Source organism: Stomoxys calcitrans, chromosome 3, assembly GCF_963082655.1.
Source record: "Stomoxys calcitrans chromosome 3, idStoCalc2.1, whole genome shotgun sequence".
Taxonomy (NCBI): domain Eukaryota; kingdom Metazoa; phylum Arthropoda; class Insecta; order Diptera; family Muscidae; genus Stomoxys; species Stomoxys calcitrans.
Window position 1 is genome coordinate 114005933 of NC_081554.1, and position 17685 is coordinate 114023617.

A 17685-nucleotide genomic window follows, 5' to 3' on the forward strand; every position below is an offset into this window, starting at 1 on the left:
TGGTGGTGTTTTGGTATCACTTCCAACAACTGCGTTAAGTATGGTTTAAATCGGTCCATAACCTCATATATAGCTGTCATATAAACCGATCTTGGGTCTTGACTTCTTGTGTCTCTAGAGTGCGCAATTCTTATCCGATTGGAATGAAATTTTGCACGACGTGTTTTGTTATGATATTCAACCACTGTGTCTGTTTATAACCTGATATAGCTGTTATATAAACAGATCTGGGGACTTGACTTCTTGAGCTTCTAGAGGGCGCTATCCGATTTGGCTGAAATTTTGCATGTCGTATTTTATTCTTACTTTAAACAACTGTGTCAAATAATGTGTGTCAAAAAATTATATAGCTGCCATATAAACCCATCTGGGATCTAGAATTCTTGAGCCTCTAGAGGTCGCAATTATTATCCGATTTGCCTGAAATTTTGTACGACGGATCCTCTCATGACCATCAACATACGTGTTTATTATGATCTGAATCGGTATATAGCCTTTTACAGCTCCCATATAAACCGATCTCTCTATTTTACTTCTTGAGCCCCCAACTTGCGCAGTTCTTACTCGAAATGGCTGACATTTTACACAGGTCTCCAACATATAATTTAATTGTGGTCCAAACCGGACCATATCTTGATATCGCTCTAATAGCAGAGAAAATCTTTTATTATATCCTTTTTTGCCTAAGAAGAGATACATTGAAAAGAACTCGACAAATGCGATTCATGGTGGAGGATATATAAGATTCGGCCCGGCCGAACTTAGCACGCTTTTACTTGTTATATGTATTTTTTATCGTATTTGCAAATGTACCCTACAACACTACTGTGGTACAGGGTATTATAACTTAGTGAATTTGTTTATAACACCCAGAAGGAAGAGACCCATTGATAAGAATACCGATCGACTCAGAATCACTTTCTGATTCGATTTAGCTTTGCCCGTGTGTCCATGTTAATTTGTGTAAAAAGTACAGGTCGCAATTTTCATCCGATCCTCTTCAAATTTGGCACAAGCATTTTCTTGGGCTTAGATATGAAGCCTATATATATTGCATTTATAGCGTCATTTGTAAACCGATTCTCACGAAATTTTGCACGAGGGGTTGTCTAATAAGTCCCGACATTATTGTTGAATTTCATAGAAACCGGTTCAGATTTCGATATTGCTCCCATCTATATGTTCGTCCGATTTTGACTAAAATTGCAATGAAGTTCTCATTTGTAAACCGATTCCCACAAAATTTTGCACGAATGATTCTCTTATAAGTCTCGACATTGTTGTTGAATTGTATAGAAATCTGTTCAGATTTCGATATAGCTCCGATATATATGCATCTCCCGATTTTCATTTTAAGACATTTGCTAACCGATTTATGGATCCATTTTCTCAAAATTTTGCACAACGATTTACTCTATGGCTCTTACAATATGTACGGATTTTGATCGAAATTCTGCACATCGAAATTTAATCAATTCGACGACTTAGCCTGCATATCCAATGTGGTGTAGAGTATTACTTGTTTCTAAATGAAATTTTTTTAAAAGAAAACAAAGCTACCAAATTTTTGTATGTATATGGGTTTCATTTGTCTATATCTTTATTAATAAAAAATACAAACTTATGAAATTTAAAGTTTAATAAAAAAAATTAAAATTCAAAAACCATTTTAAGTCGAAAATAGAGGCGGACAAAATTTCAGGCACAAAAAATATATATTGGAATCAATATTTCGTTGCAAATCCTTTATTCTAGATGACAAATGCGCATCCTGTAAAAATGAAAGATATTAAATTATAATTTATATAAGGTTATTTTGCTTCCCAGGCTATTTTTCCGTCATCAAATAAATCTTCTATGGCATTGCTATTTTCTCGATTTGCTATTTCAACGATTTCAATAGGATTAAAGTCCGTTGATTGAGGTGGCCATTGCATTACATTATTAATTTTTTCCGTGATCCAAAATTTCAGGACCATAGGATGTCCAGGGACCTTCAAATTGACTCCTAAAAAATTTGTTCGGGCTGCAAAAAGCGCCTTTGTTGTCAGATTTTTAAATTTGTTACCTAGTTTGGAATGTGCTGAGGAAGTGCTTAGGTTTTGATCCACACGCAGGGAAAAGATAGGATTTTATATGGTCAGTTGTTTAGTATATTATTATACTGTGGTATACTCATGGCCACCATCATCCGATATCAGCAGCTGGGAAAACTATCTGTATCAGTTAACAGATTTCTTTTTGTCCCTGCAGCATTCCGAATATTCGTTGAAATGTTGCACGACGTGTTTCGCTATGGCTTCCAACTACTGTGCTGAGTATGGTTCAAATCGGTCCATAACCTGATATAGCTGTCATGTAAACCGATCTGGGATCTTGACTTCTTGAGCCTTTATAGGGCGCAATTTTTATCTAATTTGGGTGAAATTTTGTGCAACGGTTTCTCCCATGACCTTTAACATAGGTGTCCAAGTTGGTCTTAATCGATCTATAGCCTTATACAGCTCCCACATAAACCGATCTCCGGATTATGCTTCTTGAGCCCCTACAAGGGGCGGTTCTTAACCGAATGGGCTAAATATAACCCAATGACTTCTACTATCTACTATTCTACAAAGAACTCGGTAAATGCGATCTGTGGTGGAGGGTATATAAGATTCGGCCTGGCCGAACTTAGCACGCTATTACTTGTTTGTCACTCATTCACCAATTCATAATCCCATGGCAGCCGGTTGTACGCACCGGATTGACCCGATGGAATCCTCATCGGCAAGGGCTGCCGCCTCAGTGTACGTGTTCGTCTTTTTTCGTCATGGGAGAGGCACATCCCGGAGTGCCTTCTCCGTACGCTTCTGGTCCGTGCCGGGATTGAAAAGAACCCCGGACCCTGGTTCTGTTCGGTTTGCCAGAACCGCCTTCATCATCGGTCGGTGTCGGTGAGGTTTAACCGGTGCTTGGAGTGGGTACATTTCCGTTCTTGCTCTGCCCTCACCTCGCTACGGGAGTATAGTATACTGGCTATGTCGCTAGGTGCTGTGCGAACATAGCCAGCAGTGGGTCACAAGCGTCGCCGTCGTCGCCTTCGGTGTCCTCGTCGTCGGACTATGTGACCCCCCCGACCTCTCCCGTACGGCAATTTATGCAACGACAGCACCCTAGCCCTACTATTGCCAGGCCAGTGCCGGGAAGTGTATCGTTCTTGCAGTTAAACTGCAACGGACTGCGTGGCAAGATTGATGAAATCGTAGATTTTATGAGTCGGAAGAGCATATCGGTCGCAGCGATCCAGGAGACAAAGCTGACCAACACCTGCAGCTTGCACAGTTGTCACGGTTACAATGTGCTACGTAAGGTTCGCTCAAGGAATGGAGGTGGGGGATTGGCCTTCGCTATACACCATTCCGTGCAGTATAGACCTATCTCGCCTGCGCTTGACGCTAGTGACCCATACATGGAATGTATGGGGGTAGCAGTCAGGTCTGGTACTGCCGAGATAGAGATATACAACGTGCATATACCGCCGGTTGGTAGCTGTGTCCGGATTAATGGCCAGGCTTACAACCCCTACATATGTGGGTTGCTATCTGGCCATAGTCATCTGGTTCTGGGGGATTTTAATGCACATCACACGTCATGGCATTCTCCCCTAGGTAACGACCAGCGTGGCATAGCTTTGGCAGAGCAGATAGATTGCTCCACGTTTTGCACGGTGAATGAGGATGCCCCTACTAGGATTACGAGGAGGTGCAGCAGCTCGCCAGACATCTCAATCGCATCCCCCGATCTCCTGAGTGACGTATCCTGGCAAGCCGTCATCTCTTTGGGGTCAGACCACCTCCCCATAATCCTCACCATCGACCGACCACCCGACTTCATAACCTCTGAGCGCCGGACGTTCATCAATTATAAGAAGGCCAATTGGACTGGCTTCAGAGAGTATACCAATCGCCGCTTCAATGAACTGCCACCCCCCTTTGATGTGCTTGTGGCCGAGAGGAAATTCCGAGATATCATCAACGCAGCAGCCGCACGCTTGATACCAGCCGGTCGAATACCGCAAGTGCGACCCAATTTCCCGGCGCAAGCAGTGGTACTCGCAGACGAGCGTGATGGGATTCGTGCTATGGACCCCGCTAACCCCAGAATCAGCGAGCTGAATCTGGAAATAAACAGGGTAGTCAACGAACAGAAGCGGAATTTCTGGCTGGAACACTTGGAGCAATGTAGCATAGGCACCGGTGCAGGCAAACTGTGGGCCACTGTTAAGTCTCTCTCGAACCCCGGTAGACGGGATGACAGGACCTCAGTCACTTTTGGCGAGATAACCGTGACTGATCCGAAGAGATGCGCCAGGTTGTTCAACCGTCAATTTATTGTGCATCCCGAGAGAGACAGGGCAAGGAGGAGAGCCATTCGCCGTATTCGTGGTCTCCGAGCCGATGAACAGCCATCACAATTTACCGTGGGCGAAGTTACGAATGTCATCCGTGGCGCCAAATCTTCCAAGGCGTTGGGCCCCGACGGAATCTCTACATTGATGCTGAAGAATCTGGATTCTCCTGGAGTTGAGTACCTTACCACCGTCCTTAACCTGTCATTGAACACTCTTATAGTTCCCGATGTCTGGAAAATGGGCAGAGTGATCCCACTACTGAAGCCTGGTAAAGACCCGAGTTTGGGGGAGTCGTACAGACCGATCTTTCTTCTCTCACCAGTGGCAAAGACGCTTGAGGCATTACTCCTCCCGAGCCTCGTATTAGAATTTCCATTCGCCGAGCATCAACATGGATTTCGGAGACTGCACAGCACAACAACAGATTTGCATGCCATCACCACACACATTTGCCGTGACTTCAATCAACCCAGGCCATGTGATAGGACGGTTCTCGTGGCACTGGACCTATCGAAGGCATTCGACACGGTCAGCCACACCAAATTATTTGAGGACATCGCCAACACATCCCTCCAGCCAGGCCTGAAACGTTGGGTCGCGAATTATCTGTGTGGCCGCCAGTCATTTGTGGAATTTAGGGATAAGAAGTCGAAACACCGTAGAGTGAAACAGCGAGTTCCCCAAGGTGGGGTGATATCTCCGACTCTATTTAACCTCTACCTATCCTCCATCCCACCCCCTCCAGACGGCATAGAGATCGTATCATATGCGGACGATTGTACGATCATGGCATCAGGCCCCCCACCCATTGATGACATCTGCGATAGGTTGAACGTCTACCTCATCGAGCTTGCCTCATATTTCGCTGCAAGAAATCTGATGATATCCGCCACCAAATCTTCAGCCACACTGTTCACTACAAATACGCGTGAGGTGAATACTGAGCTGACTGTGATGGTCGATGGAGAAATGATTTCGACCATCAAGTGTCCCAAAATACTTGGCGTCACATTTGACAGCTCCTACACTTTCTCCCCACATGCCACAGCAATCTGCAATAAAGTCAAAAGTAGAAACAAGGTCCTCAAGTCACTCGCTGGCAGCATTTGGGGTGCAGATTGGCCGGTCTGTGGTAAGTTATGCAGCGCCAGTGTGGTCACGTCAACTTTGTGACACGCAGTGGAATAATATTCAGATCTGTCAGAATGCCGCCCTCCGAACTGCGACGGGCTGTCTCCTCAGTTCTCACGTGGACCACCTCCATCAGAAGACAAAGATTCTACCAGTGCGAAGACATAATTACATGCTGTCTAAGCAATACCTTTTGGGCTGTTATCGCAGAAATCATCCAAATCATCATCTTGATAGATACCCACCGCCCAGAAGCCTTAAGGTAGATCTACACGATCTAGAGCGTGAGGTTCAGCGCTACAAGACAGAACCTCTAGATCAAGCGGCATATCAAGTGGGTCTGAACAACATTCATGCAGACACGGTAGCAGACGCGTTAATTGGCTACCGGGTGAATGTAGTCCTTGGAGAACGATCGCCACCCATTGCACCCGAAGAAATCGACCTCCCCCGGCAAACCAGAGTAGTTCTGGCTCAATTACATTCCGGCAGATGCAGCCGCCTCAATTCTCACAGAGCTAGGATTGATGCCGACGAGCAAGATGTATGTCCCGATTGTAACCTGGGACCGCACGATACACGTCACCTGTTTAACTGCCCGGCCAGACCCACTCGACTCAGACCCAGATCCCTGTGGACGCACCCCATCTTAGTCGCGGAGTTCCTGGATCTTGACCCTCAACAGAATCAAGCAGACGAAAGATAGAACACAATAAACTGCTACAACAACCAATTTACTAAAAACGGCTGAATTTGTAAAGGGAAAACAGCTGTTTTCATTGAATTGGTGAATGAATTGAGTGAAAAAAGGAAAACAATTTTAGTAGTCTAGACAGTAAGTTCTTTCCATCATTTTTTAAATGAATCGGAAACGTTTTTAGACCCAACAGTACTGTTATGACTGTCTGTTTTTGAAAAAGTCTAGCCGCTCAAAATTTTGATAAATACTTTCTATATACAGAAGATAAAACTCCTCTAAAAATAGTCTTTCGACTAGCTCTTTAAATTTTTAGAAGCAATTATAATCTTATTTATGATCAAAAGATGCATATTAATGGCAAAACGGCTAGCAAGGATCTAATTATAACATAATCTGGATAAATGTTTTTTTTGTTGGGTTTACTTACCCGATGTATGTAACTTATAAAGTTACTTAAAACAGTTATATTTATTGCTATTAGTCTATGCCGGTAGCTACACCTGTACCCGCCGCGCTACTCCTTCTTTTATAATAAGGGAAACAAACATTGAAGATGCATTCTTTTTAGTTGAAATTTTATTCAATCACCTTTTTCAAAAACTGTGATTGATACTATCATTTTTGTGATTGAAGAAGTTTCAATTAAAAAATTAATTGGATCGATTAATTTTATGATTGAAACCGTTTTTTTCTGTAAACACGGCATGTGGTTGTCTTATCACATGCCACTTTTTGTATTCACATTTAATTTTATATGTTTGTCAAAATTGTCAATATTCATACAATTCATCGCTTTTGCTATCACACCTGTATGTCACTTTTGTAAAGTTGTGAGAGAGGGGTTAAATTATAAATTTGTGAAAACAATTTAAATTGGTGTTACTTTCATTCGACTCACAACAAAAACATTACTTTTATGTTTTCATGTTTTAATCAAAAGGAACAGAGCACGCTTTAAACAAACAAATTACATGTGCTATTTTGATAAGTTATTTTCATATGTTAGTTTTATTTATATCACACGACATGTGCAACTCTACATGTGCTATATTTGACATGTCATAAGACACCTACATATCGTGTAATTGAGCCTGTAACAACGCTTATCATATTTTTAAACCCTCCAGCATGAAATGGGCAATCGATTTTTGGTGAAGACACAAAAAAGTAGAAAGTAAACAAATGATTCTTATTGATGCACAGCAGTTGATTGCCCAAATCTTCTCATATTCACACTGAAAAAATGTTTGTCCTATTGTTAGAGATTCGAGCCAAAGATTACCAAACTTAATTTAAATTTTCCAACATTTTAAGGAAACATACCCTTTGTTGAAAAACATTTTCCTTCCTACCAAGGACTTGTTAGTTGAAATGGCAGGTTAATAAATCCTTAACTTTGCGTCTTGTTATTAAAGACGAAAATCTAAAATGAAGGTCAAAATGTGGTTGAAAGTTGGAAAATTGACCTCGGCGCAAGACAACTGTGAACCGTAGTTAAAGACGCAAAAAACCTTACAAAGGTCCTATTGAAAACTCAATACAGCCTAACGAACAAGGACCCGACGATGGAACCATTACCGAACTTATAAAGATTCGGAAGACTAGGATAGAGAAAGAATCTAATACGATGACATCAGGCAGTGCAGCGACAGGAATCTCAATGCAGCCTAACTAACAGGGAGCCGACGATGGTACCATCACCTACTCCCAAGAAACCCATTTACTTAAGATTTGGAGGAATAAGATAGGCAAAGATCCTAGTATTGATACATCAGGCAGTACAGGGAATGGCAACTTAATACAGCCTAACGAACAAGGACCCGACGATAGGCCAAGAACATAATGCAATGACATCAGTTTTCTCTCAAAACCCATGTCCAAACTGAAACATTAGTAGACGACATGGGAGTGAGAGCAGATACCACGGAGGACATGTTGAGGGTTTTGATGAAACCCCATTTTCCACAGGATACGACAGGACACACGGAGACACCAGAATCTTAGAATAATGATGTTGATCGAAGGTTTATAATTGCGGAATTTATGGTGATGGAATCCATGAGGAGCCTCAATCCATTTAACTAACCCGGACTTAATGAAATATTTCCGGCGTTACTACAGAAGGAGACGTACTCTCTGAAGCCCCACCTGTTTATACCCAAGCCCGGCAAGGCAAAACCATGAAACGTATTGTGTATACCATGATAAAGAGTAGAACATTCAGCGAACTGCTGAAATACAAACAGCACGCCTATGTCAAGGAAAGGTTTGTGGAGACTGCCGTGCACAAGGTTGTGCATAAAATAAAAGAATCCTTCGATGCCAAAACGTACACACTGGCGGTATGCATTGACATCGAGGGGGCTTATAACAATGTGCGTACCGACACACTGATTCAATCCTTGGACCAGTACCGGGTGAACCCGGTTCTTAGAGACTAGACAAACCATATGCTAAAGAATAGGTGGATAAAATGTGTGTCCCATGACATAAAAATAAGGAAGAAAGTGGCACAAGGCACGCCACATTTCTAAGGGGTAAGGATTCGAACCAGCTATACAGAAGGGCCGAAAGAGTATTGCATATGGCACATGACTGGGCTAGATCCAGAGGTCTTGAGGATGGGAGCAGCTCATGGAAGGAAGTGAAGAGGTTTCCGATCGGATACCTGAGATGAACCTTGTGCTCGAGTGCAAGGGACTGCTGCCAGCGGCACCGTCTTGGATAGACGGAACCCTAATATTGCCATCTGGAAGATCATGTTACACAGTTGGATCAAAGATAGAGAACAGAGTGGGCCTGTGTCTACATTGAGAACCCGTGGTCTGAGATCTGCTTTAGACTGCCGAACCATAATACGGTCCTGCAGGCGGAGATCCGACGATTACGGAATGCTTGAAGTGGTGTGGTTCTAACTCTAGCACGTCGAGTGTGAACATCTTTACGGACAGTAAACAGGCCACAAGGGCAATAACAACTAGGACGGTAAGGTCAGTCTTGCAGTGTAAGAAGGAGATTAACGCCTTCTCTGAGGATGGCAAAATCCGCATTGGAGTAAGGGGGAATCAAATGGCAGACGATTTGGCGGTGAAGGCCAGAGGACTGCCGTCAATAAACTTGGTTAACACGAAGCCTTTCGGGTCGTCGCAGTCCGAGTTAAGGGCGTGGGCGACGAATGCGCATACAACACTGTGGAACAGCGAAACGGTCGACGGAACGGCGAAAATCCTATGGGGGGATCCAGAGAGTGAGAAGACGAGGCTATTACTGAAAGGTAGAAAGAAGGAGGTCAGTGTAGCTATTGGTATCATAACGGTACATATAGGACTACGAGCTCACTTATGTAAAGTCGGTGAGGCAATTGATAGCATGTGTAGGGCATGCGGGGAAGATTATGAGACGTTAGAGCATTTTCTTTGCCATTGCCCGGCTTTCGCGTCTAACAGATACCGGCACTTAGGTGCGTACACAATACCAGACATGAACCAACTTTGGGGCGTGGCATGGAAAACCACTAAGCACTTTGTATGTTCAAAACGGACGAATATTCTGAAAGTGTTACTGACAATGTTGAAAGTGGAAATTACGCACTGTCTGGCCAACACAATGTATCGAGGATTTAATCATTTTGGTTAATGAAATTAAATTCCTAATGTTAAATTAAGACATAAAACTAATTGAAATTAAAGGTTTTTTGTTTTCTAAATTTACCCAAATTTATTGAAGCAAATGGTAATTTATGTAACTTGCATCCAAACGGACTTGTTCATTTGTACTTTGAACAATCAAACAGAAAAATTATGTCAAGCACGAGCTTTAAAATTAGGCGTCCCGTTCAGCGGAATCATTCACAGGCTCATAACCAAAACAATCATATAAGTTGTTCGATTGGAAACATGGCGAAACAATTTAACGTGGTTTCACTTGTTAAGCAACCACAACGCATATGGTGCAATCCGCCATCTCGTCATCAAGATGTCATTTCGAAATTGACCTTGTTCTCAACACAACCGAAGAAACATGCTCTCGTATGCGTACGTGTGAAACTAAAATGAGAGAAACACAAACAAAGAGAACGTGCAAAAATAGGGGATGACATCTGAATACTACTATCAAACTGCCCGGCTGTTTTCAGCTGTTCACGTAAGACCACCTATATTAATCCACCTTGGATTAGAACTAAAACCCCGTTTACACTGCTCATTAAATCCGGATTTAATGCTCTCGTCAGCTGATTTTATAAAGGGAAAACAGATGATCGAGCCATTAAATCCGGATTAAAATAGCAGTGTAAACGGGGTTCTAGAGCTTTAATCAATTCGTTTTTAAGTCACAACATTTTCGTTTCGTTTTGAGCATAGATGGGCAAAGAGAGTGCTTCGTGCTTTTCCTCTCCGCTGCTTACGCTGTTATGATGAGTGCGAGCTCTCTTTACACATGCAGAAATAAAAACAAACCACGAACATTATTCAGTGCAGCTTAAGCAACATAAACGCATATAACGATGAATAAATAAAAAATCAATTTGATTCTCCGCAGCCATCTATTTTTGTTCAAATTGCAATGATTTAAAAAAAAAAAACATTTGCTCAAAAACAATTGTGCAGACACACACATAGGAAAAAAGCAGTGCCCATGTCTGGTTTTGAGCAAGTTAAAAAACCTTGTTTCACTTGTGCGGTTTTTACAGGGAAAAATACAAAAAATAACTCGATATGGAGCATTTTAAAACAGAAAGTAAAAGAACCCAAATACCCCAAAACCTAAAGTTAACCTATCGAGACAATATGGATTGGAAATTACAATACAAATATGATATCAGAACTTGGGTTCAAGTACCCAGGGCGACGCTCCAACCCTGAAACTTTTTCAAACAGACACATTGGAGTTCATAAAAATGTGGGGCTCAAATGAAAGATATTGGGGAGTAGATTAGGAATATGGCATAAAAATCAAGCCCAAGCAATGGGAGATTACCCCATGTCCAAAATGGGCATATTAGACGAACCTGGCTATATGGGACTCAAATGAAAGGTAGTTAGGAGTAGGTTACGAATATGACATTAAAGTTCTTGGTGGCGCTTTAACTCCCAAAATCACCTCAAATAGGTTAATTGACCCATCATATTAATATGGGACTCTAATGAGTCGAGAGTAGAAAATGAATCAGATATTCAATTTGGGGCTAAGTGTTTGGGAGTCCCAAACACCCACAAATAGTATATATTTACTGACAATGGCAATATGGGGTTCAAATTAAAGATATTTGGGAGTTGAGATTAATTCGATATCCATATTTAAGGCGAAATTTCTGAGGGGCAATCACAATTCCAAAAAGATCTCCGTTTTCAAAAACGGAAGATTTCGCGGATTGATGGCCAAAACAAACATACATTTTTCTGTCCTCTTATTTAACCTAAAAATGGCAGCTATGTCAGGTTATGGACCGATTTGAACCAAACTTGGCACAATTGTTGGATATCATAAAAAAATACTTCGTGCAAAAGTCATTCAAATCGGATAAGATTGCGACCTCTAGAGGCTCAAGAAGTCAAGACCCAAGATCGGTTTATATGACAGCTATATCAGGTTATGGACCGATTTGAACCATACTTGTTACAGTTGTTGGGTATCATAACAAAACACGTCGTGCAAAATTTCATTCCAATCGGATAATAATTGCGACCTCTAGAGGCTCAAGAAGTTAAGATCCCAGATCCGTTTATATGGCAGCTATATCAGGTTATGAACCGATTTGAACCTTATTTGACACATTTGTTAAAAATAAGAATAAAATACATCATGCAAAATTTCAGCCAAATCGGATAAGAATTGCGCCCCCTAGAAGCTCAAAAAATCAATTCCCCAGATCTGTTTATATGACAGCTATATCAGGTTATGGACCGATTTGAACCATACTTGGCACAGTAGTTGGATATCGAAACAAAATACTTCGCGCAAAAATTTATTCAACTCGGATAAGAATTGCGCCCTCTAGAGGCTCAAGAAGTCAAGACCCAAGATCGGTTTATATGGCAGCTATATCAGGTTATGGACCGTTTTGAACCATACTTGTCGCAGTTGTTGGATATCATAATAAAACACGTCGTGCAAAATTTCATTCCAATCGGATAAGAATTGCGCACTCTAGAGGCTCAAGAAGTCAAGATCGGTTTATATGGCAGCTAAATCAGGCTATTAACCGATTTGAACCATACTTGGCACAGTAATTGGATATCATAACAAAACACGTCGTGCAAAATTTCATTCCAATCGGATAAAAATTGCGCACTCTAGAGGCTCAAGAAGTCAAGACCCAAGATCGGTTTATATGGCAGCTATATCAAAACATGGACCGATATGGCCCATTTACAATACAAACCGACCTACACTAACAAGAAGTATTTGTGCAAAATTTCAAGCGGCTAGCTTTACTCCTTCGGAAGTTGGCGTGCTTTCGACAGACGGACGGACGGACATGGCTAGATCGACATAAAATGTCGCGACGATCAAGAATATACATACTTTATGGGGTCTCAGACGAATATTTCAAGTAGTTACAAACAGAATGACGAAATTATATAAATTATATAATTTCGGTATAAAAATTACTATAATATTGGAGCTATATCAAGTTATAGTCCGATTCGGAATGTTGAAATCCATAATAGAAGTCATTGTGTTAATTTTCAGCTAATTCGAGTAAGAATTGCACCCTTTAGGGGCTCAAGAAGTAAAATAAAGAGATCGGCTTATATGGGAGCAGTATCAAACTATAGACCGATTCAGGCCATATTTGACATTTTTGATATATTAAGATCGCGGATCGGTTTATATGGCAGCTATATCAGGTTATGGATCAATTTTAACCAATTTTGCAACAGTTATTAGAAGTCTTAACAAAACACGTCGTGCGAATTTTCAGCCAAATCGGATAAGAATTACGCCCTCTAGTGGCTCAAGAAATCAAGAAATCAAGATTCAAGATCGGTTTATATGGCAGCTATATCAGGTTATGGACCGATTTAGACTATACTTAGCACAGTTGTTGGAAGCCATAACAGAACATGTCGAGCAAAATTTCGTACAAATCGGATAGATGCTCAAGAAGACAAGACCCCAGATCGGTTAATATGACAGCTATATCAGGTTATGGACCGATTTCAATCATACTCAGCACAGTTGTTGGAAGTCAAAATAAAACAACTCTTGCAAAATTGCAGCCAAATCGGATAAGTATTGTGCCCTCTAGTGGCTCAAGAAGTCATATACTTTATGGGGTCTTAGACGAATATTTCGAGGAGTGGAGGGTATGCAAATAATACAGTAAAAAATTTAGAGAAACTTTTATTGACATATTGTTTCTAGAGAAATGTTATTGATGTGACAATTTTTTCACAAAAATTTTATTGAAATTTAAAAAGAAGAAAAATTTCATTGAAATTTTTGTCTTTATTCAGAAAAATGTAAAAATTTTTTGCTTTTAAAATTTTGTCTTTAAAAACTTTTTTAAATTTATCTCAAAAAAAGGTTTTTGAGATTTGTGTTTAGAAATTTTTTTATTAGAAATTGGTCTTTAAAAAGGTTTCATTGAAAATTTGTGTTTGGAAGAAGTTTTATAAAAATTTAGTTTGGAAAATTTTTTAAGTTTTATTAAAATTTAGTTTGGAAAAATTTCTTTAAAAATATTATGCTTAATGAAAAATTTCGTTTTAGGAAAAATTTCATTGAAATATTGTCTTAAAAAACTTAATTGTAAAAATTCATTGAAATTTCGTTTTTGGAAAAATTGTTGTATATTAAAATCTTGCATCTACGTAGAATTTCGACCAAAATCCGTACATATTTTAGGAGTCACAAAAGAATAGTTGTGCACAGTTGTGTGGTCAGAAGGGTCATAAGAGAAATCTTCGTTCCTAATTTTGCGAGGATCGGTTGACAAATGACGATATTATTGCAGTAGTAGTCCAAATCGTACGAACATATATAGCATTATATAAATCTGCTTCGATTTCTTCCAATTTTTATAGGCTTCATCTCTAGGCTAAAAAAGATGCCTGTATTAATATTGCATACAAATTAACATGGCCAGAAAGATAGACAGACGGACATGGCGAAATCGAGTCAGAAAGTGATTCTGACTCGATCGGTATGCCTGAGAATGAGTCTATCTCTCTCTTTTACGACATTCTATCTCTCTCTATTGTACGACAGTCTATCTCTTGTTTGGGGTAGGGTATTGCAAATGTTGACCATGAACATTCCACCAAGGAACAGGGGCAAACTTCTCACATACCAATGAGTGCAGTCCGATTCAAGTTTAAGCTTAATGATAAGGGACCTTCCTTTTATAGCCGAATCCGAACGGAGTGCCGCAGTGCGACACCTCTTTGGGGAGAAGTTTTAACATGGAATATTACCTCACAAATGCCGCCAGCATAGGGAGGGGATAACCACCGATGAAAATTTTTTCTGATGTTCTTGCTAGGATTCGAACCCAGGCGTTCAGCGTCATAGGTGGACACGCTAACCTCTGCGCTACGGTGGTCATGTTTTGGGGGAAATTGGCTTGTCCAATGTCGCCAAATATATGCAACAAAAATTTTTCTCAAAAAATTAGGAGTGAGATTTCTGGAATCCATTTTAGTGTCGTGTTGCATTTGATGGCTTCTATATTAAAAATATATATTTATGGCGATAAGTCAGCAGATGCTATTTTATGTCAACGTAATTAAATGCACCTTTCTTCGCTAAATGGTTATAAAATATTAAAATAAATGATTTTTTTATGTTGATACATTGTGGCTCAGGAAATAAAAGGATTTTTTTTATTTTTTCAAAAAATTAAAATTTTTTTTTTATTTTTCTTTAAAAATTGTTGCTAAGAAATTAAAAAAAAAATGACTTCGTCAAAATAAATGCTTCAATTTATAAATACATGAAATTTCATCCAACTTGGACAAGAGTATCGAGGATCAAGCGTAATGGGTTAAAATATTGTCTTTAATAATATTTATTGAAAACAGTCTATAGAAAAAATTTTAGGAAAATGTTTTCGTGTGAAAAGGTGTTATTGAAATTTATCGAAACCTTTCTTTTCGAAAAAATAATGTAGAGGATTTTAATTTTTGATTTTTAATTTCGTTTTCGTTTCTATTTGTGGCAGAAAAAGCATAATAAAAAGATTTCAAAAATGTTGATGCAAAATGTAGTATCGCAATATGCATTGCGACACTACAATGCACAATATAAGTGCCTTTATCTGAATTCCATATGATCTTTATTGGTCTTATTCTGTTTTTATACCCTCCACCATCGGGTGGGGGTATACTAATTTCGTCATTCTGTTTGTAACACCTCGAAATATGCGTCTAAGACCCCATTAGGTATATATATTTTTTATCGTCTGTCGAAAGCACGCTAACTTTTGAAAGAGTAAAGCTAGCAGCTTGAAATTTTGCACAAATATTTCTTATTAGTGTAGGTCGGTTGGGATCGTAAATGGGCCAAATCGGTCCATGTTTTGATATAGCTGCCATATAAAACGATCTTGACTTCTTGACTGAAATTTTTCAGGTAGTGTTTTTATGTCACTTCCAATAAATGTGCTAAGTATGGCTCACATCGTTACATGACCTGATGTAGCTACTATATAAACTGATCTGGGATCTTGACTTCTTGAGCCTCTAGAGAGCGCAATTCCCATCCGATTTGGGTGAAATTTTGTGCAACGGCTTCTCTCATGGCCTTCAACATACGTTGAAAGTAAGAATAAAATACGTCATGTAAAATTTCAGCTAAATCGGAATTGCGCCCTCTAGAAGCTCAAGAAGTCAAGTCCCCAGATCTATTTATAAGACAGCTATATCAAGTTATAAACCGATTTGAACCATACTTGGATATCATAACAAAATACTTCGTGCAAAATGCATTCAAATCGGATAAGAATTACGCCCTCTAGAGGCTCAAGTAGTCAAGACCCAAGATCGGTTTATATGACAGCTATATCAAGCTATGGACTGATTTAACTCATACTTGGCGCAGTTGTTGGATATCATAACAAAACACCCTGTGCAAAATTTCAGTCAAATCGGACCAGAATTGCGCCCTCAAGAGACCCAAAAAGTCAAGACCCAAGATCGGTTTATATGGCAGCTATATCAAAACATGAACCGATGTGCCCATTTACAATCCCAACTGAATCCCTTCGAAAGTTAGCGTGCTTTCGACAGACAGACGGAACGACAGAAAGAACGGCAAAATTGAATACAACAGTCTATTGTAAAAATAATTTATTTTTTTTTTTCTAAACATTTTTTAAAATTTTATTTTTGTTTTTGAAATATTTTTTATTTTTTTGTCCGGAGTAGCAGTCGAGAAAATTATCTCGACTCCGCATCTCTGGTTCCATGTCTCCCTGTATAGTGGTAATCGATGGTAACTTCACGCAGATTATATTTCAAACGAAAATGAGAAGTTAAAACCATAAGATCGATTTACATAGAAGCAATATCAATGTATAGACCGAATAAATGCAAATTTACCCATGAAAATTCAATGAAAGAACGGGGCAAACTTCTCACATATTAATGAGTGCTGTTCGATTCAAGTTTAAGCTCAATGATAAGGGGCCTTCTTTTTATAGCCGAGTCCGGTCGGTGGAGAAGTTTACATGGCTGCAATACCAAATGGTACAACACAAATGTCGCCAGCATTAGGAGGGGATAACCACCGCTGAATAATTTTTTCTGGTCTCGCCAGGATTCGACATTAATCGGATGAAAATTGCGCCCTCTATAGGCTCAATGTATCTTAAAGGATACATTCAGTGTCGCATCGCTTATTTTTGTTGAACTTTGCAAAAATTTTTAGCACGATCCTGACTTTGATTGCCCCTGTTCCATAATGGAAGGTACATGAGCAAATTTGCATTGGAATTTTTCTCGTGGTTACTGTTTAGTATTTAGAGCGCACAACAATTACTGGCTTAGATGTATGTCCATTGAGGCATGGGGCGGATTAATATCAGCACCCTCTTTTCAACCTTACCTTACCTAGCACCCAGAAAGAAAAGAAACCCAGTATACGGATTGTCTCAGTTTCATTTCCTGGTTTGATCTAACCATGTCAGTTTATATACTTTCCGTCTTCTGTTATACTCTTCTTTTAAAAATATGTTCGGTTGGGGGTTTCGGAAGGGCCGTTCTCCTCGGGTTTCTTGTTCCCCAATCAAATTAAAAATCTTGGGTTACCATAACTGTGCAAATAATTACGCCTATGTCGGGCTTCCTTCTTTGGATATCAAAAAATTCTGTAGCCTATTTTGATCTCTACATTCTGCGAAATTCTCAGAAAATTAGATTCGGATTCTATACGAAACAGATGAACAAATAAATTTCAACACTGGTCTCGCATATGTGCGTACATTTGAGTTAAAATATTTGTCAAATATAGAGAACCG